We start from the raw sequence: 21582 nt of genomic DNA on the forward strand, positions 1-21582 counted from the left end.
CTTCTAAGGCTTGTGGGCTTCCAAGACACCTGAAGGAATCTCCCTTGAAGTGAAGGAGTCACTGCAACTAAGCTGACCGGTCTCCTGATCCTGAGCTCCTACGAACTCCAAAAGGTTCAACAACACAGGTGGTGGTTCTCCACAGCTCTCGAAACCTGCCCTGCTCCCTCACCAATTTTGAGGCCAGTATCCCTCCTGGGAGCCGCAGGAATGAAAACCCCTGTGCACCGCATCGACTTGCCGTTGTAAAGGCTTGTTGGCTTCCTTCTACCAAGATCTTCAAGCTCCAAGTAGCCCCAACCTCAAGAATCACCAGTGACCAAAGTCTTTATCCACATTGCATCGTTTGCATCGTGGCTGAATCTTTTGGTGATCTGCTCGAGGTCCTCTTGCGACTCCAGTGCCTCCAGCCTGTGGGTCCTGTTGAGGGTCTTTTTTTTTTCTTTTGTGCTCCTCTGATTGCTCGGGGTCTGCTCTGACTCCCCTGCTTGTGGAGAGTTTCCTGGAACTTACTGGTCCCGACATTGCACCTTCTTCCACTTCTACGTTGTTTACAGTTGCCAAGGCCTGTTGGTGCTCCCGACGGACACTGACCCCTTAACTCTCGACATCTGACGTGGGAGAGCTCGTGCACGGCTCCTGGTCTTCCTCAGCCTGGTCCTCAGAGCTGCAGAGTCAAGGTCACCATCGACTCTCCTGCAACTCCCGACATTGGTGGGAATTCGTCTTCCAGGTATCCGAGTCACTCCTAAATGACATAGCCTCTGTCCCCAATGCTTGCATGTACTTATCATCCTGAATCCACCTTCAGGTTCCACCGGACACTTTCTCCTACTCCAGCAGCGGCATTTTCCTAAAGTCCTCTATAGGGTTGGACAGCGGTTTTCGACACAACTTCACACCTATTCACCGACTTCCCTGGTGTAGGTAACGTGCGTACTAGGGTATCCATGGGCGGGGTGGCTCTCTAACCTTCTGCCTTCCACTGGGTTTCTTCAATGTCCACTTGGAAGGCTCCTTAATCTTTAGAATCGCAACCGCGACTTACACGTTGATTTGTATGGAGAACACGGTCGTGTTCCCACACTGCACAAGATCTCCCTGGGGCTCCTAATCACCAACCTTTGGGGGTTCCTTGGGTCCCCGGCACTTCTACATCCTTTGGATATTGTCTTGACACGAGTCGTGGTTCTTATACAACTTTCTTAGTATATGGTTTGGTCCCACCCTGGAATCCACTGTGTATTCTGTGCTATTTACGTAATTTCTATGCAAAGTATTGTGTGCATTGTACATATCTCTGAGTAGGAGATATCAGTTTGTGTTAGTGAGTGTTCTATAATAAATACATACATATTTTTATAAATGCATTGGGTGGTTATTCTTTACTTAATCTATACCTATAAGATTACATTCTGGTCAAACAAGCTGCTTTACACTCCTTCTGGACTAAGCCTGAAGGCTGCTCTCCACAGCTACCACTTAGCTTTATAAGGTGTCTAAGACCTCCTAAAACACAATAAGTGTTGTCTGGAGTGGTTCAGGGTGTCCACTTACATAAGTGTACATCACATACCAGGTCAGCCTCTCACAGTTTTCATCCTATAAAATATGAAATTCCTGATCAGGGTTCAGCTAACTTCATTTGTTTAACCAAATGTTTATCCCAGGATAGTAGACAACATTTGGTAAACTTACCGAAAGAATTTCAAATGTGTAGCCAAAAATGGATTTAGATATTTCTATAGCATACAATAATGGTAACTGTGTAAAAATGCCTAATATTGCCATCAAGATGCTCCAGTGAAATTATACATCACGCGGCTGACGGCCGAATGGTTTGTAAATGCCACTAGAACCCTGAGATGGCAATAAAGGACCATAATATATGTGGAGCTGTTATGTATGTACTAAATTCCATGTTGACTTTAGGGAGAATTAGCTAAAAATGGACACTGAGGGGAATTCAGATGTTTAGGTTTTGTTTACATTTCTTGAATAAATTGTTAATATACCCATCAGCAATCGTGATGGTCAGTGGATCACTGTAAAAATCAGAGTTTACTAACTGAGTTATAGTTCTGGCTCAAATGCAGAAAAACAGTGAAATTTGCCACTTATGGTTACCAAAGCACACAACATATAGTATAGTGTGCATCTCTCACTTTGCTGCTGTCATTCTCTGTATTTCTGTTCCGTTGGGTAAACTGGTGTTTTGAGCATGCAAGCAACGTGAATGATATGGCCTTGTTTTGTGCGTTGGTTAACATAACTGGTGAATTTCAGGGGTTTTCTGTGTTTGTCGAAACCATAACTCAGTTTCTAACAGCTTTTAAGTGAACATGTGACTAGAAAGGGAGGATAAGTAATGGTAAAGTGTGCATTATGGAATTAAGTGTGGGTGTGCAAAGTAGTTACAGGACTTTGTGCACCACATTTTTGAACTTCTCTGCTTTGCATAGTGCAAACCTGCCAAAGTTTTTAAAAAAACATGAAAATCTGCAAAGCAACCATGTGTGGGGCAGATGTACATTTCTGCTGCTGCATATGTTGCAGCACATCTGTATGCAGAGTACCTCCTCCTTCCACAAATCCGGAAGCACAGCAGGGGAAACTCTCATTGAGTGGTGGTTATGGTGTTTAAATGTCAAGTCCAAAGCTGTCAGTACCTATAATATGAGATCTCTGCAATAGTATGCGGGATCGACATGATTATGTGCATACTTGAGCGGACAATCGGATCAACACACTGCCACTTTTAAAAACAAACATTTCCATGCGATAGGTCTCGGATTTACGCGAGTTTAAGCTATTGGCATTGTAAACGGCAATGCCTTTTATTTATGTTTTAAAATCCAAAACAAAAATAAAAGGCATTGTTATTTGCAATGTCAATAGCTCAAACTCGCGTATGAGAAGAATGTTCCTGTGCTAAGTTATCCAGGATGGTATAGGGAAATGGTTGAGAGAAGATTGTGAGTCCCAAGGAGACAAGATGCCAATCTAGTATTAGATATTACGTGGCCTGAAACACTATGATGCTATTAAAATAAAACAGTTATAGAAAGGGTATACCCAAAAATCACTGGGACCTGGGTGTAGGACAATATAGAACAAGGTGGTCCCAGTACAACAATCCAAAAACAGTGTAAATAAAACATTAACAAATAATTATTTGTTAATGTTTTATTTACACTGTTTTTGGATTGTTGTACTGGGACCACCTTGTTCTATATTAAAATAAAACAAGCACAGAGAAGCAGTACATCTTTTAATTGTCCTTAGTAATATGCAACTAACAGCCATTGACAAAGCCAATAGTCCTGGTTTGTTGTAGGTGTAATGTTACTTGTTGTATCATATATGTGGATGCTATGACAGAAGCAGCAAATTAGCAGTAGTGTGGCACACTGAGCTAAGCACAGATGTTTAGCTTACGTGTTTTAAGCCACGCCCTTTATTAGATTGGCTATGGCCCTTTGAGAGACCTCCCCCCAGTTTCTTCATCTTACTAGTTAGAAGTGGGCAGAACATCTGAGCAGGAGGGCACAGTGCCAGACACAAAAACGCAGCACAGAAGTGGGCAGAACAGGGCAGCGCACAACTGGATAGAACAGAACAGCGCCCAAAAGAAAAAGCCAGCAGAGAAGTGGGTAGAACAGGGCATCACAGAACAATGCAAAATAGAACAGGGCAGCACAGAACAGTGCAAAATAGAGCAGGGCAGCACAGAACAGTGCAAAATAGAGCAGGGCAGCACAGAACAGTGCAAAATAGAGCAGGGCAGCACAGAACAGTGCATAATAGAGCAGGGCAGCACAGAACAGTGCAAAATAGAACAGGGCAGCACAGAACAATGCAAAATAGAACAGGGCAGCACAGAACAGTGCATAATAGAGCAGGGCAGCACAGAACAGTGCATAATAGAGCAGGGCAGCACAGAACAGTGCAAAATAGAACAGGGCAGCACAGAACAGTGCATAATAGAGCAGGGCAGCACAGAACAATGCAAAATAGAACAGGGCAGCACAGAACAGTGCATAATAGAGCAGGGCAGCACAGAACAGTGCAAAATAGAACAGGGCAGCACAGAACAATGCAAAATAGAGCAGGGCAGCACAGAACAGTGCATAATAGAGCAGGACAGCACAGAACAATGCAAAATAGAACAGGGCAGCACAGAACAATGCAAAATAGAACAGGGCAGCACAGAACAGTGCAAAATAGAACAGGGCAGCACAGAACAGTGCATAATAGAACAGGGCATCACAGAACAATGCAAAATAGAACAGGGCAGCACAGAACAATGCAAAATAGAACAGGGCAGCACAGAACAGTGCATAATAGAACAGGGCATCACAGAACAATGCAAAATAGAACAGGGCAGCACAGAACAATGCAAAATAGAACAGGGCAGCACAGAACAGTGCATAATAGAGCAGGGCAGCACAGAACAGTGCAAAATAGAGCAGGGCATCACAGAACAATGCAAAATAGAGCAGGGCAGCACAGAACAATGCAAAATAGAACAGGGCAGCACAGAACAGTGCATAATAGAGCAGGGCAGCACAGAACAGTGCAAAATAGAACAGGGCAGCACAGAACAGTGCATAATAGAACAGGGCAGCACAGAACAGCGCATAATAGAACAGGGCAGCACAGAACAATGCAAAATAGAGCAGGGCAGCACAGAACAGTGCATAATAGAGCAGGGCAGCACAGAACAGTGCATAATAGAACAGGGCAGCACAGAACAGTGCAAAATAGAGCAGGGCAGCACAGAACAGTGCATAATAGAACAGGGCAGCACAGAACAATGCAAAATAGAGCAGGGCAGCACAGAACAGTGCATAATAGAACAGGGCAGCACAGAACAGTGCATAATAGAACAGGGCAGCCTGTAACTGAACAGATCATTGGGAAATAGAACAGGGCAGAACAGAATAATGCACAACAGAACACGGCAGAGCAGAACAGGGCAGAGCAGAACAGGGAAGCACAGTGAAGACCAGCAGAGAGCAGAGCGGAATAGAACAACGAACAAATGGAAGAGCTAGCATTGGGAACAGAAAGGAGGAGACGCGGTTGTGAAGAAAGAAATGAAAAGCGAAACGGGGAAAGTGAAGGACAGAGACGGGACAATAAAGAAGGGGGAGGAAGTGAAGGGGACTGGGGGAAGGCAGGGTATGCCGTACAAAACGCAGAAGAGCGGGAGGGGGCCACAGGCCTTACGATGCCACGGTAAGAGCTACTGACTTTAACGTCTTTTCGTCCTGAATATTTTTTACCCCCGTTTTATGTTTCTCTTGGACTGGGCGATTCATCTGGTATAAGAAAATACACCTCTGTTGATACCAGGTGATGAAAGACACACTTTTTCACGAACTAGGCAAGCAGGGAGGCTGCGTGAGTTGGACACGTGTGACAGGCACCAGTTTGAGCTCTCACAAGAACAACTCAGCGTTCAGTCCTTCCAAGGTCGGCAAATTCAGTGCGATAAAGGAGGTTGTTGTTCTACCGATTATTTATAGTGCTTGGAAATTGTTATCATTACTTATACTGGTTATTGTTCTCCAAAAACACACACAACTCCCCGCCTGCTCTCCTTCTGAAACTTTCTAAAGTTTGCAAAAAGTTTCCCCCAGAGTCTGGCGCGGGAGGGCAGCACTCCGGGGGATGGTGATTCTCGTGTCCCAGGACTGGCTGCTGTTCTGTCCCGGGGGTTGACTGCATGCAGTGAGATCCTGGGACGGTGCTGCTCTGCCCTCCCCGCGGCTCTTTCTCTTTCCATTAAGGGAGGCCCGTCACTTCCTCCAGCCCGGTCCGGCTTCAAAGGGGGTGGGAGCCAGCTCCCTGCTGTTACAGCCCTAAGCCCAGCATCTGGGGTAAGTGCCCTCAACCCCGCACCCTGTAGACTTCCTAACTCCCCCACCCCCATCGGACGAATGTTGCCTATCATGGAGCCGAGCGGGGCGATGGGCAGGGGTTACACTGCCACCTGTGGGCGTGTGGAAGGGCGCGTCGGGTCTTGCTGCAGGGTTATGTCTCATCTTGAACCAGAGCTGCCTCCCCTGCAGCGACCCAGGGCGAGAGTAAGCTTGGCAGACTGCAGTAGGCAGCGACCGCCTCCCTTTGTCCTCGCTCCGTAGCCGCCCCGCCTGCCCGCTTCTTCTCTCCTGCTCCACTACTACGCCTCCCGTTCAGAAACTAGGAAAGGTTGTAGGCATCATTAACACAGACCATAGAGTCCGAGGAATGTCAAGCACTGCAACAAACAAGACATGGAAATGTGTCCGCGATTAAAAATAAATAAATAAAAAGGTGTGCGCGTAGCATCTGCAGGACGCTGCGTGTCAGCAGGGCGCGATCACGTAGGGCATTGCGGGTGTACGAGTTACCAAACCATGGACACTGGCTTCGGAATTCGACTGAGCCCCACTTTAGCGTGCACACTCTACGAATTCATCGAGAAAAAGAATGTAAAGAAAAAACAATAGGACTCGTATTTACGCGAGTCCTATTGCATTGTAAATAAAACTATGGGCCTCCAAGAATGCAGGAACAGGAGTGGGTGGAGGGGTTGAGGTGGGCAGAGAAGTGAGGGACTGCAGAAGAGAAGGGGGGAAGGCAGGGGAACAAAACAGTTTTAAAAGTAAAGGGGCTGATAGCTATGGAAGGAGAAAAATGACGACATGGCAGTCAGGAGGCGGGATTAAGCTGAGGAAAACCAATCAGATTGCAGCATTTAGGAATTCAGCCAATCAAAAAGATAGGTGGAAAGTGGGCAGAGCTTTCCCCACTATACTGTATACAGCATCTCTCTGACGAGACAGCGCATGCGCTGCCTAGTCCAAGACCTAATGACAACATGGCATGTACTTACATAATAAAGATCATTAGCCAGGGTCTGTTCTGTTTAACAAATTCCATAACGTAATTTTTTTTTAAAAAGGTGTTGGGAAGGAGTGCAGAGTTTTCTGTTTTTAGCTTCAGAGTGAATCGCGTAGTGAACCTGAAAAAATGTATTTAGCTCCGAGGGCGTAGTCCACATTTATTGTTACATTAATTAACATCAACTACGTTTCCTCCTAACTGATAGCTAATTAAAATGCATCGGTTTCCAGAAAACAAAAGGGTTTACGGTGCAGCCCCCATAGGAATTGCTGCCTCACCCAGTTGCTTTTCTTTTTAACCAACAGACCTGCAACGCCTCCGGGACTGTATCTCAAGGGCTCTTCCGCCCTTATATCTGTGGCAGCGCTAACAGACCCATCCAGGCCATGTGAAGACGCACCAGTGTACTTGTGTTTATATGGACGCTACAGGCTACAGGCTGTCCTAAGGTTCTGACTACCTACTGTGCAAGGACCCAAGCTTCGGACCCCATTGGGTGAGATAAAATATTCCTTGGAGCTGAAACAAAACTTGGGGCAATATTTATGATGAATTGGCGTAGGGCAGCACCACAAGTCTTTTTGCTGCGCGTCCCTACGCCAATTTGAAAGGGCAGGAATACACCATATTCACAAGACACGGTGCATTCCTGTCCTTACAGCCAGTGCTGGCGCAAAACCTGCTGCCTTCACCAAAGCAGGCACCCAAGGGTGTTTGCATTGGTGGCAGGAGTGTTTTTGTGCAGGAAGGAACACCTTCCTGCACAAAAACAATCCGTGGAGCCTTTTTTCCTCGTTCTAAGGGTGCTGCAGAATACAGCACATATGGAATGAGAAAAAATCGAGGAGAAACTAACATACTTTTCCTCGTTACGCCTGCTCTGGGGAAGTGTAAGGTTTTGGCACTTTCCCAGGTTTACTTAATTAAGTAAATCTGCGGCAGCGTCAAAACCCATGGGTGAAAGATGGAAAAACCCGCAGCAACGCCCATGGAACACCTTCCTGGTGTAGCGTAAAGCAACGCAGCGCCTTGTACTCCATATCTATGTGGCCATTCAAAGCCACGCAAATTAGCTTTGTGCGGCCTCATAGATATGATTGAGAGGTTTGCGCCGCCCGAGCATCAAAAAATGTGACGCTCCAGTGGTCAAAACTCTCATAAATTTACCCATAGTTTGGGTCTTTTATGCCTGTGATTTCCAAATTCAATAGAAAGATGTTTCTCATGAAAAAACATGCTTCTAAGTTTTTTTGCGTGCAAGTGCCTTGAGATACGGTTCTGAACCATTTACAAAAATGTAGAGTATTCACGAGTAATGATTCCTATCGTTGTAAGATGTAGTGTTCTTGCTGGAGCGGGTAATGCAAAATTTTGTATACCCCCCCCATTCTGCATGTTTATATTAATCTGAATAATCAATTTATTGTAATATTACTAATAGTTTGAAGTGAATCTTATTAATAACTGAAATACACGTGGGAATGCATTTGCATGGTTTAATTAATAAGTGAATTAAATATTGTGAGAAGTTGGCCTGATGTATGATGTCACTAGTTCTAGTGTACACCTTATATCAGTCCAAACAACCCTTATGGTGATTGGTTGTAAAGTCAACCTTATAGACCAGCTATCCTAGTGGTAGCATGGACAAGAGCAGTCTTAGGCTAAACTCTGAATGGCATGTGAAGCCAGCTGTGATACCATATATAATCCCTTGAATACCAAATGAAAGGACACCACAACAGATATATATATAAAATAAAGTGTATTTATTCTAGTCAAACCCTCAGCACTCTTTATGAGATTAGAGGTAAGTACAACACAGTCTTATTTAAGCATACATTAAGTCACACAGGTAAGTAATTCAGTTAGGCCCTAGGGGCCACGCAAACCATATACTAAAGAAGTGGTATAAGGACCACTGTCACGGAAATAGGATAGGCCTAGGCCTAGGGAATCGCTGGGGCTACACTACACTAGCAACAGTTAGGAAGTGGGAGGCCCACGGGATTCAGGTGCAGAGTGGAAACACTCACACGTAATGCGTAAAAGTCGATAGAATTACTAGCAAGTAGAAATTAACAGTTTAAGGACACTTCTGAAGAAGCTAGAGAGTCGAGACTCGGCAACTAGACCCTAGGATAGTCACTACCCTTGTGAGCACCGAAGTACCCAAGTTACCTAGCCCACGGGCTGCGGGTGCATAGGTGTGAACTTGCGTCGGGTTTCGTCGTGGACTTCTATGGATGCCTGAAGGAAAGATGCTGACAGGCAGTCAGTGAAGAGTGTCCGGTGGATCCCAAGGCTGGGATCAAGAAGAGAGGAGACCTGCAAGCAGAAGGGACAGAGTCAAGGTCACTAGCCAGTGACCACGTGGAACCAGGAAGGAACCAGGCGATGTCGTGAAGATTGCAGGTGAAGGTGAAGCTTGTCGCTGCAGCCACGAGGACCAGTGAATGTCGAGGACGACCAGGACCAGGAGGCGAGCTGTCCCACGAAGGCTCTTGGTGTCGGCGGCGTCGAAGTTGGACTAGGACTCACCAAGCCTTGGCAAGCGGAACCCACGAAGGACGGAGGACTTGCTTCTGGTGCAGACCAGGAAGGTCTGGGGTGCTTCTCTTTTGCAAGGAAGCGGGAGCCAGTCTGGAGGAGCCAAACCAGCAGTGAAGATTTCAGGATGCGTCGCCACAAAGGCCACTAGCCAACGGGAAAGCAACTGGACAGACGCGGCAAGCAGGAAAATGCAGAAGGGCCCCACGCAGGACTCGTGGAGTGTGGGGGGCTGATCTTCGGTGCAGATGGTGCTTGGGGTTGGGGCTTCTCAATCCCCGGTGCACAACTTCGAGGGTGCCTCAGAAGCTGCGCTTGAAGATACTAGCCACTTTTCCCAGGTAGCCGATCCCACGTCTCTCGTCGCCTCCACGGATCTCAGCTCAGCTGTGGATGTAGATCAGGGTCGGAGAAGTCTGGAAGTCAAGGCTCTGGTCGGGCTCTGCAGTCGGTCCCTCGTAGAACTTCAGCAAAGCAAAGGGTAGTCTCTTGATGGTGCCTGTTTGCACAGGGTAGCCACTCCTTGGCCACAAGGGAGATTCTTCAGTCTTCTTCTTTCGTCGAATGTCGAAGGTCCAGAGTTTCTGTTCAAGATGCAGGTTCAGGATAATCTAATCTCTTGAGGCCCAACTCCCACTCTTATACTAATCTGGGGGGCTGGGATACCTGCTAGGTCACGCCTTATGGGTGGGACCTGGGAGGGGGTGGTTACACCCACTTCCCTTTGTCCAGTTTCGCGCCAGAGCTGGGGATGGAGTGCCCCAGCGCCGGTTTGAACTGGACTATGCAAGGAACACCTTGTGTGCCCCAGGCATGTCTCATTCCTTTCAGCCCACCCTGTCCCAATACACTAAAGGCTGTCTGGGGAGGTGATAGCACCTCCCCAAGCAGGAAACCTATTGTCCAGGCCTCCCTGGCTGGGATCACTCCCAGCAGCAGGAGGTCAGACTTGTGTCGTGGCAGCAGCATCCATTTTGTGATGCTGAGGCGTTTGGTCAGAGGCTAACAGTAAAGTATGATTTTAACATGTCTTTTCCCTCTAGAAGAGGGAATAATATCCTCATGTCCAGAAATGGTATGGGGGTATTATTCCACAGTGTTAGACACCTTACACGACATGTTTCGATAAAGCCAAACCATAGTTACCATAACCGTTTAAGATTATAAGGCACTTTAAGAGTATATGGTAGGCTATATCATAGAACAGCTATAAGGACATGGTTCCGAAAGCTGCAGACAGGCTCAGCTCATGCTAGAGCACCATCTCACATGTTACCAAGCACTCTGCCTCCAGGATTGTTAAGGCCTGCCATAGGAGTGGCTGATAGGTACACATGTGTCTATATGTAAGTTAGGTATAGGAATACTACACCTAAGCAAGGGGTGATTACACGACCTTGCCCCAGCTGAGTGATCAGCCAGTTGTGTCAAAATGGAAGGCCAGGCCAGGGGTGGCACAATACATGCTGCAGCCCCTGGTAGGCCTAGGGTACACCTATGCCCTGTGTACCTAAGGTACACTGTACAGGGGCCAATAAGGTGATCCTATCCAAATGGGTTATGCACATACCACATTGTTTTCCTGCGCTGTTCAGAAAACAATGGGAAGCCCCCCTTTTTGCATTTAAACGCAACAGAAACCTAAGGGACGAGCTGGTACATGCCCAGATGACTACAATGGAGGACACTGAACAACCTAGACTCTGGGACCAACCACGTGTAATGGGTCATTTCGCCTGTGGTATGTGCAACTCATGTAACCTCACCAAGAACACCTAAGAGGTAGACATAGGAACTGGAAAACCCTGGAAACTCAAAACATTCAGTAACTGCAACACGGAGAATGTTGTGTATCTCCTAACATGTCCCTGCATGCTCCAATATGTAGGAATGACGACTAGGAAGATAAGAACTCGTATCAACGAACATCGAAGTACGATCAGGTGCAAAAAAACTAATACTAAGTTGACTCGCCATTTCTCCGAAGCAAACCACAAAGAAACAGACCTCAGTTGGACTATACTTGAGGTCATGAGAAAAGAGAAGTCTGACCTCACAAAAAACCTTCATTTTAGAGAGCAACGCTGGGTCTACCGCCTCCGTTCCCATGAGCAGGGTCTCAATGATGATATCCCCTGGCTACAGCTGACACGATAAAAGGATCGATGACCTTAGAATATACCATCCTTTGACCACGATATATACATGCTTTCGCCTAGACTCACGTTATATCATGGTCCGGGCACATACACTACACTATAGTCCCTTAAGCCCTCCTTCCACACTTAATACGTCAGGATCCCGTACTGTGTACCTGGATTGAGCATAAATACATGTGGGACACACACGCTTTAATTTAACTAAAGGATGAATGATCGTCTACTCTAAAACCATTGATATGCCTTTTCAAGGGTTTTAACTCACTACAGCGCCTTTTGGCTGTTGAATGTTTCTCTTGGTATGGGAGTGTTCCTTTGATGCTAGAGAATGTTCATTGCACAGAGGATTGTTCCGGGTTTGTGATCATACAAGCATCCAATGACTGAAGGGATCTGCCTTCCTCTAATGACTCGCCATTACTTGTATGCACCGCTCACCCTTATTGTTCAGAGCCTCCACCCCATACGCTCCAGCATGAGACCACCACAATCTCTGTCTCCTTGTTAACAAGCCACGCCCCAGCACAGAGCAACTTCCACTCCGAGACCATCATCTGGACGATCGCGCCACTACCACACGAGTACTAACTATACATGCGTTTCCAGGCCAACGACATAGCCACAAGTTAAATTCTGAGGTGATCCATCCGTATTCGCCATCCAAACACACCCCCCGCCGTAGTTCTACCAATCAGAGCGGGTCTAACAGTCTCGCACTCTCCTCATCCAATGACAATAATCTTCCTCTCTTTCCTTTCCACAGCGCACTATCGCCTGCTCAAGCCTCTCGGTGCTGCCCATTGGCTATCATTGCTCATCCTCCTCTCAACGAATAAGGCTCGCTTCTTCGAGACTTCTCACGCCTCCAACCGCCATCTTCTCTCCAGGCAGTAGAAGCCCGGGACACCGGGAATCGCTCACATGCTAACAATTATCGCGAATTGCCCTATTTACCTCAATTAAGCACCCGTAACTAACCTTTAAATACTCCGCCCGCTCCCTTCCATTTTTACATTCGGGAGGACCGGGAGCGGACGTATAGGTTTCGGGACGCATTGATCACAAGTTACAGTAAGAGTGTGTTTGAACTGAAAGGCTGTGGAGTGTGTAAGATAGTGTGGGTATGTGAAAAGATGTAATAATGTTCACTCATCTTATGAGATTGGTTAAGACCACGACTTAGCTCATTTTAAGAAATACAAACGCTTTCACCAAGGATTTGTTTTTTCTTGTTTTTTCATGTTTTCTCTTACAGAGGAGACACAACTGTGGTTTCTCCCCCGCTCCTTTCCCCATGGGACAAAGTGTCCAAATTACGAGGGTAAGCCTGGTAGCAGCATCGTCTGCCACCATATTTCCACACTAGTGTACACAAATAGAGTGCCACCAAGTCACGTAAACACTTCTGTCACGCACAACAACCAATGCATGCATTGTTTTCCTCTTTTTTCCTTACAGGTACAAATGACCCAGCGAGTTACACTATTGTTTTCCATAATCTTTATTTCAGGCTTCATTATTGGAAGCAGCTCTAAGACGGTGAAGTGTGACTAACGCCACACTCCCGCAGTGGTTACACATTACCAAATTTGGTAAGAACGGAGCCCTTTATTCTTTACTTCTAGGTCCTGATGAATGCCACGGACCCTTCGGGGCCATTCAGGCAGAAACATGTCGACCATCCACTAGACCATCCACTAGACGGTTGGGAACAATAACCGTCCCAATCACCGTCACACCTTTATTTTAATATCATATAGTTTTCATTTCACATTAAAAGATTGCTACTGATTACTATAATGATTTTTAACTTCACTCACATAGTCACGGGCCCCCACTTAATCACTTAGAAGTGCATCCTTGTCGTCAAGTGTATGCCCGCCCTCCATCAAACGAAGGTTTTGGAGGGCGAGGACTGGTCAATGATGAAGCATGACACCAGGTGGTGTGTGAGACCAGTCCGTATCTTTTTGTGAGATGCCCACACTCACGACGTTCTTGTAACTCGTTTGGGTTATCACACTAGGAGCAGCTCTTTTGTGGTAAACACTGTGGGTCTGATTAGCAGGCCCACAGCCACATCTAAGTCGAAAACCAGTAAAGCAAAAGCAAAAAGTGGGGGTGAACATAGAAAGCAGACCCTACTCTCCTACAAATATGTACGCATGCTAATGTTAGAGAAGTAGATTATTGCATGATATATGTCGCTTTTGTGATATATTTGAGATTTGTGCTTTATTAAGTGAGTATAAACCGCTTTGAGTGTTGCTTTCTGCTAGATAATTACTTACTCATATGGGTATTAGCGAGGGAATAACATTTTATTAGCCATTTCTATGTATTAATTACGTTTTGTGTTTCTTTTGCTTAAGTTGACCATTTGGGCCTGCCACAAGATGGCTCCCTCCTGTATCTGACTTGACTGACAACGCTGCACGAGGTTTTGGGTGAAGTGCGCCTGCGCTAACGCCAGCAACAGTGGCCTCGTCATGACCCTAACCAGACCGTACGCACCAAGGACGCCCTGGGAAGCATGCCAGCTTTTCTGAAGAACAATAAGATGACTCTTAAAACCGGAAAAAGCAAGAGTCATGACCTAAGAGACGTTATTGCGTGTGAACCCTGTCGAACGATCTCTGACTATCCAATCAGCAAAGCCGAAACTCAATTTTCATAACTTTATGATATTGAAATTACTATAAATTACTGTAGAATAGAGAGGACAGGTTACGGGTGACGGTGACGGATGTACGCTGCACGATCATTCCTGGTATCCTGACGTTATGCTGACGGAGAGGACGGTGACACTGCAGGACAGCTGTTTCTCTGAATCTTTGACAGACTGAACTGATGCCCAAATTTTGACTTAGAAGACGTCAATTAGCCAGAATAGGTAAATATGATGATTGGCAGCTAGAATAACAAAGGATTTAACTTGCATTAATTAGATAAATACTGATTTGATTAATAACAAAATGTGTTGGATGATTATTCATTGAAATGTGTTAATTCAAAGTGAATGAAGAATTAGAAATTACCTAACCAGCCACTAGAAGATTCATCACCAATCTATGGGAGGAATGCCAAAAGTAGAATTCAGGGCCTAATGAGTTTTAGAAGGTTATGTAGATTTATTGCTTATTAGGAGAAAGAGGTATTTCCTTCCATATCAGCGTTTGGAACCAATCACCTCCCGAGGAGTGCAGACTGATGGTGAGTGAATGTTGGTGTTATGGGCCCCACCAGTGAATGTATTGATTGAGTGTGTTTGTGAGATCTTTTGGTCTGTGACAGAGGGAGGGATTTTGGATTTCACACTGGAGCAGTTTTTCTGGTAGCAGTATGATGGTTGTTATTGTTTTGCTTTGGTGATTATTGCTTGTACATAGCTTATTGATTATTGATTTGTATTGGTATATGTACTAACATTATATGTTGAGTCGCGTCGAGTTATATGTAGTTTGCACGACTTCTGGAATGTAGGAAGTCGGAAGTTTGTAACGGTTCCGTAGTGGAGCAGAGGTAAGCGCTGCTCTCGGGAACAACGGAATTGTTGTTGCCCTGGAGGTACACAGGGGAAACGTGTAACGATTGAAGTTGCACGACGCATTGTATGGGTTCGATTCGGTAGCATCATTGCATGTTGCCATTAGAGACATTTCTGTATTAAGAGAGGAGTGTATGATAACGAAGGTCACTTGTGAAATTCTGGTCTTAGGTACCAGGGATCCAACTGGTATTCCGATAACGCTTATCACTGGAAAGGTAATAGGTACTCTCTGAGCTTGTTAGAAGGACAAAGGAGAAGTAAGCGCTGCTTTGTTAACGAGTTTTATAATTCTGTAGTAGGACAGACTGTTCGCTGTTCTCGGGAAAGGCAGAATACTGTGTGAATGTACTACATTTTCCGTATGAAAGTGTGTGTATGAAAAGGCATTCCGATTAATTGTGAAACTCTGGGTTTATTTCTCAGGAGCCTTGGGTCTCCAACTAGGTGTCTTAAATTCTAGAGAAGCGGTTAGTTGATGCTTGCTAGAAGGGTGAAGTAGAGGGATGTGCTACTTTATCAACAGAAGTAACAATTCCGTAGTAGGGCAGAGGTAAGCGCTGCTCTCGGGAAAGACGGAATTCTTGTGAGAAAGGTCTATTGCAATTCTTTGGTTAGCGAAGCGGACAATGGAAATGTTTCTATGTTGTTACTAACAGAACTGTTGAAATTGAAACAAAAACCTACCGAGTGGTTTTGTGAAGGAGGGGTAGACAGGAGCAGGAGCTGCTGCAGCGGCTGCTGACGTCAGGACGACCGCGCTGGGATTGGAGAAAATACAGGTTGACGAAAAACGCTCCGGATTGGTGCGTTAGTGTGAGTCGCGCTGGGATTTGAGAATTGTGACAGTGACGTAGACGCTCCGGATTGGTGTGTTAGTGTCAGTCGCGCTGCAATTGGACAGAATAACAGTACAGTTGTAAGGAGAGACTAGTGATACACGGAAGACAGGAAAATGTATTACGATCCAACAGAAAAGAAGAAAAAGTCATTATTTGGTAAAATTAAAGGGTGGTTTAAGAAAGACAAACCGATTGTGACAAGGGAAGGATAGTTACTTCCTCCATCAAAAACGCCCGCATCCTTCATGGTTGCAAAATACGGATATCATACTTGTATTTGGTTAGACAATTGGGTGAGATACACAGAAAAAGATGGAATCCTAGCTTTTCCAGAACATGGTTCGTTTAATTTGACAATTTTGAGACACCTGCGAGAGAAAATGATGAATTTGGAACCAAGACCTAGACCGACGCAGTTTGAGGCATTGACAGAATGGGTAGTTGAGATGCATGAACGTGAGAAACAGAGAAGTGGCGGAAGATATAGGTACATGTTTGGTCGACAGTATGGTCATGAAAATCATAGTGATCGAATGAGAATATGGCGGGAAGCGAGTATGACTGAGGGTCTGTTCCCCGTAAGAACTACAGGAGAGAATGAAGGAAGAAAGTGTGTAGAAAAAAGACATAATGTAGAATCGAGAAGGTATGGAGCAAATGAGTCAGAGGATGATGTTCTCGATGATATGTTTTTTAAAAATCCACCGCCGTATCGACCAGAACCAGATATTAACACCAAGTGCCCCAATGAAAGAAATAATTAAGACAGAACCCATGTCACAAGATCTAGAAAGAAGTAACTCCATTAGAGAAGTAGAAAGAAAATCAGAAAATAGAACAAATGGTGAAAATTCTACAGAATTAGCAAAAATGAAACTAGAATTAACTGAGAAAATAAGAGAATTGACTAAGAACCTAGAAGCAGTAACTGTTCCAGTAACGATAGGTCCAATAATGCCCATTTTCGAAAAACAAAAAGATAGTGAACATTGCTTAACAGTTCCTTATATGAGCAATAGACAGGTTGAACAGCCGCAACCGAGACAAAATGAGAATCCATGGAGACAGACGATAAGTATGATCGAACCGAATGTTTCAAATAATCCATTCATAAGTCAGAATTCCTCTGAAAGGAGTAGAATGACAGTAGAATCCTTGATAGAACCACAAAGGGTTTCAGAACAAGATAATATAGAAAAGCCAGTAGGACCATCTACAGAAGAAATAAGTGAGTGGTTAAGAAGCTTGCAGAGAAAAGACAAAGAATCCCAATCAATTGATGTGGCCAAGTTACGAATGGTATTGGAAGAATTAATAGTAGGGACTATCGCCACAGAAAAATTACCAGGATGAGGAATTACTATTTTTGTGCAAAAGTGTGACATGGAGTGCGAAAAACTTACATGAAAGGTTAGAAGAAGTGGCAAATGAGATGGGTATTGATATTGAAAAGGTGAAAGCCTTACAGAAACCTTATCGAGTAGATTTCACTGAAAAGGATATTGAAAATCTGAACACTACAGGACGGATAGGTCAGATTAAGGACATAATCATTTTATTAAGAAAATGGGGAGATGTGGATAAATGGAGAAGTAGATGGTATCGAAAGCGAGATGATGCCCCAGATAAGACATTTTCAGCATTCCCTGTAAGAGAAAAGGAAAAATTAGTGACAGAATGCCCTATGAGGGAGATTCCAGGAGGAGGATATGTACATGTACCATGGACAAGACAGGATATTTTGTCTTTCACAAATGATTTCCCTCGACTGCTCGAGAAGTCCGTCGAGTGGTACAGGCAAGTAGACAGATTTGTAAAATTGTCTAAAGTACTATGGATTGATTTGAATAGCCTATTTGACATAATAGTACCAGCCGATTTATGGACAGAGTGCAAACTGATGATTAATTGGCCAACTCAAGAATACCCTAGGGACCGGATGGCACTATCTCATTGATTTATAAAAAGCTCATCAACGATCGCTCGGGACTGCTGACTGGCCTTCGTGAGGCATGGGTCGGTGATGGATTGGAGCTGGATGACGAGGACTGGGTGTCTGCGGTGGCCTCCCCGAAAGAGGTGGCCATACCGGCCCGCCTTCGCTTCGTCCAGCTCAAAATACTACACAGGGTCTATGTTTCGGGGCCGGGTCTGATGCGCATGGGATATGCCGTGGATGGGCTGTGTAAGCGTGGGTGTGGTTCGTTAGGGACCTTCATCCATATTTTGTGGGAATGCCCGGAGGTGGCGCGATTCTGGCGTGGTGTACATGCGGTGTTGCAAGCGGTCACGCATGTGGCGCTATTTCCCTAGGCTAGGAGATGTCTGCTAAATGTGTTGGAGCCGACTGATTATACGGTGCCGCAGACGTGGTGGGTGACTCTGGGATATATGGTGGCCAAGCGTGACATAGCACAATTGTGGGGCTCCCAGAGGTCACCAACGGTTTCGGTGTGGAAGGACAACATGGATTGGTGTATGTTTCGGGAGAAGGTAGTGTATGTGGCGAGAGGTAAGCCTGGGAAATGGGTGAAGGTGTGGGGCCCCTGGAACTCCTATTGTGGCGGGATTTGTACCCCGCCGCTGACGCCCGACTTGGCAGTGGCCCAGTCTCCCTAGTCTGCTTGTCACCTTGATTCTGGGCATTGTGTCTACTTTGTTTCTGTCCCGGCCTGTCCACCCCCCCTATTCCTGTGGATCGGTAGGGTCCTCCCCAGGGGAGCTCATAATGTTGCCTTGATTTTTGCTGCCTTGTGAATTTGTTTGTGGTTTCTTATAAAAAATGGAACCGCCATTTGGGGGGTCCGGCCGGTGTGGCCGCTAACGCTTCCCTTGACTTCTGGGACCTTTATCACTTGCCGCTTGTGTTTAATGACTGTATTTTATGCTCTCACTGTTTGCTAGCGGCCGGCCTGAAGGTTGTAGGCCCATCTTTGTATATCTTTTGCATTCTGTAATAAAGGTTTAAAAAAAAAAAAAAAAAAAAGAATACCCTAGGGATCCTAAAACAGGAGCTCCAGACCCTGAGGTAATGAAGAAATATGAACAAGTTATGGTATTTTTGAAAAACAAGGTACCCCCTACAGAGACAGATTGGGTAAAAATTGATCGAACACATCAAGAAGGTAAGGAGTCAGTACATGCATACTATGAAAGACTGGTCAGCGAGCGCCTTTGCCCCAATTGGAACTCTGTGTCTACCTGGTCTGGTGTCCCTGTAGCTGTTTGACTCTCCCTCCCGCCGCCGCGTTTGTGATCTCCGCGGCCGCAGCAAGGAGGGAGACGACTACCACTCCCAGGCTCCCCGGCTAATCCCCACCGGAAGCAGCGTCACCACCTTTTGCGCCTGGAGGCGCTTTAAAAACGGCTCCACTCCCGGTGGAGCGGGTGTCAGCAAGCGCCTTTGCCCCAATTGGAACTCTGTGTCTACCTGGCCTGGTGTCCCTGGTGTTGTTTGACTCTCCCTCCCGCTGCCGCGTTTGTGATCTCCGCGGCCGCAGCAAGGAGGGAGACGACTACCACTCCCAGGCTCCCCGGCTAATCCCCACCGGAAGCAGCGTCACCACCTTTCGCGCCTGGAGGCGCTTTAAAAACGGCTCCACTCCCGGTGGAGCGGGTGTCAGCAAGCACCTTTGCCCCAATTGGAACTCTGTGTCTACCTGGTCTGGTGTCCCTGTTGCTGTTTGACTCTCCCTCCCGCCGCCGCGTTTGTGATCTCCGCGGCCGCAGCAAGGAGGGAGACGACTACCACTCCCAGGCTCCCCGGCTAATCACCACCGGAAGCAGCGTCACCACCTTTTGCGCCTGGAGGCGCTTTAAAAACGGCTCCACTCCCGGTGGAGCGGGTGTCAGCAAGCGCCTTTGCCCCAATTGGAACTCTGTGTCTACCTGGCCTGGTGTCCCTGGTGTCGTTTGACTCTCCCTCCCGCTGCCGCGTTTGTGATCTCCGCGGCCGCAGCAAGGAGGGAGACGACTACCACTCCCAGGCTCCCCGGCTAATCCCCACCGGAAGCAGCGTCACCACCTTTCGCGCCTGGAGGCGCTTTAAAAACGGCTCCACTCCCCGCGTCGCGGGACCGCGCGCGGGCAGCGCTGGGCTAAGCCCGGGCAAAGGGCGGGCCGTCTGTGGCCGTCCGGGGCAGGGAGAGGCAGGGCTGGGCCACCCCCCTTGTCGCGAGGTAAGGACGGTGAAGATCTTGTGATCAACGTTAGTTCCATATTTGCTCATTGACTGTGCTGAACATCTTATTCAAGGACCAAGCCAAATATTATTGTCATAGCCCCCTTATTTGTGCTGTGTTTTGTGTAGCCTTGGCGGCCAGCTCCTGGGGGGTGATGCTGACGGATTGTCTGTTGCTTCTGTGTTCCATCGTGTGACAGAGCCAATAGTTCCCCGAAAGCATCGTGGGCTCTCTTACTTTTTTCGCCTTGAACGCATCTGGAGGAACTTTGTGGGTTGAGCCACTCGCTTCATGCCCAGGTGAAAGGAGAAGGGTGGGGCTGCTTGTCTCCTGTTTTGCCTGTTTTCCTGTTACGGCTACTCCCGGACTGTTGCGTCTCTTAAGCACGCTTGGTCGCAGCAATAAGATTGTCTTTGTATTTCGTGCTTAATGTTTGGGTGATTACTTAACAAGTACTTGTAAAGCTTGAACACTGCTGGTAGCATTTACTTGAGGTGTTTGCTATATAGCCTGAGAATTAAAAAGTGTAACATAAGCACACCAATGGCTAAAAACAAATCAACCATGGATAACAACCTAGTAAAGGTGGTGAGTAAAATCAATAATGATAGAAGAAAATCATTGGGCCGCGAGAGTGGCACGGAATTAACATCTCCGACCCTTGACGTTAGCAGCAGCCCAAATGTTATTGCACCTCTTGTCACTGACTGCTTATTAGCGGAGCCTCCTGCACTAATGGTTGTGGACCAGGATGTATTAGACCTGAATCTATTAGACGAGCCCAGGGTCGCTCCATTAGTACGCTCTCCTGTAAAGAGAGCGGTAAGGAAGTGTAGGAAAACGCAATTTAAGCGGGGGGGTGTACAGCACAAGCTATTATCTGAACCAGCACAGAGAAGTTCTATTGGCCATAAGGAGACTATGACCAACAATTGTGGCACTAATATAGATATGAGCTCAGACATTTTGGCTCATATAGCCAAGGTACTTGAAGCCAAACTGGAAGTTGTCGTTAAGCCACTTGTTGAAAAGATAGATTTACTATCAGCTGAAGTGACCAGATTGGGTGGCCTTTTATCTAAAATAACTGATGTCCAGAGTAATTTACAGAGTGAGATAGTGGAACAACATGGAAAAGCTGTACAGCCACCGTTGATAGAGAGTGTTTGCTCACCTAATCCCAGGGTGAGAAGCCGAATGGTCGACAAAACTACTCCGTCTAAAATGGCCTCAACTAGCTCAACATGGACTTCAGTCCCAGTGAGAAAAATACGCTCCATTAATCTACCTCCAGAGTGCGAGCCATATGTTGTTGTTCTTTCAAATGTTCCACCCCTAGCACACGAAATGAATCACATGACTCTCTTAAATGGTAAACAGTGTCCTGGTTGAATAAAAATTGTGGGTTC

The sequence above is a fragment of the Triturus cristatus genome, chromosome 1_1, assembly GCF_964204655.1.
Source record: "Triturus cristatus chromosome 1_1, aTriCri1.1, whole genome shotgun sequence".
NCBI lineage: Eukaryota > Metazoa > Chordata > Amphibia > Caudata > Salamandridae > Triturus > Triturus cristatus.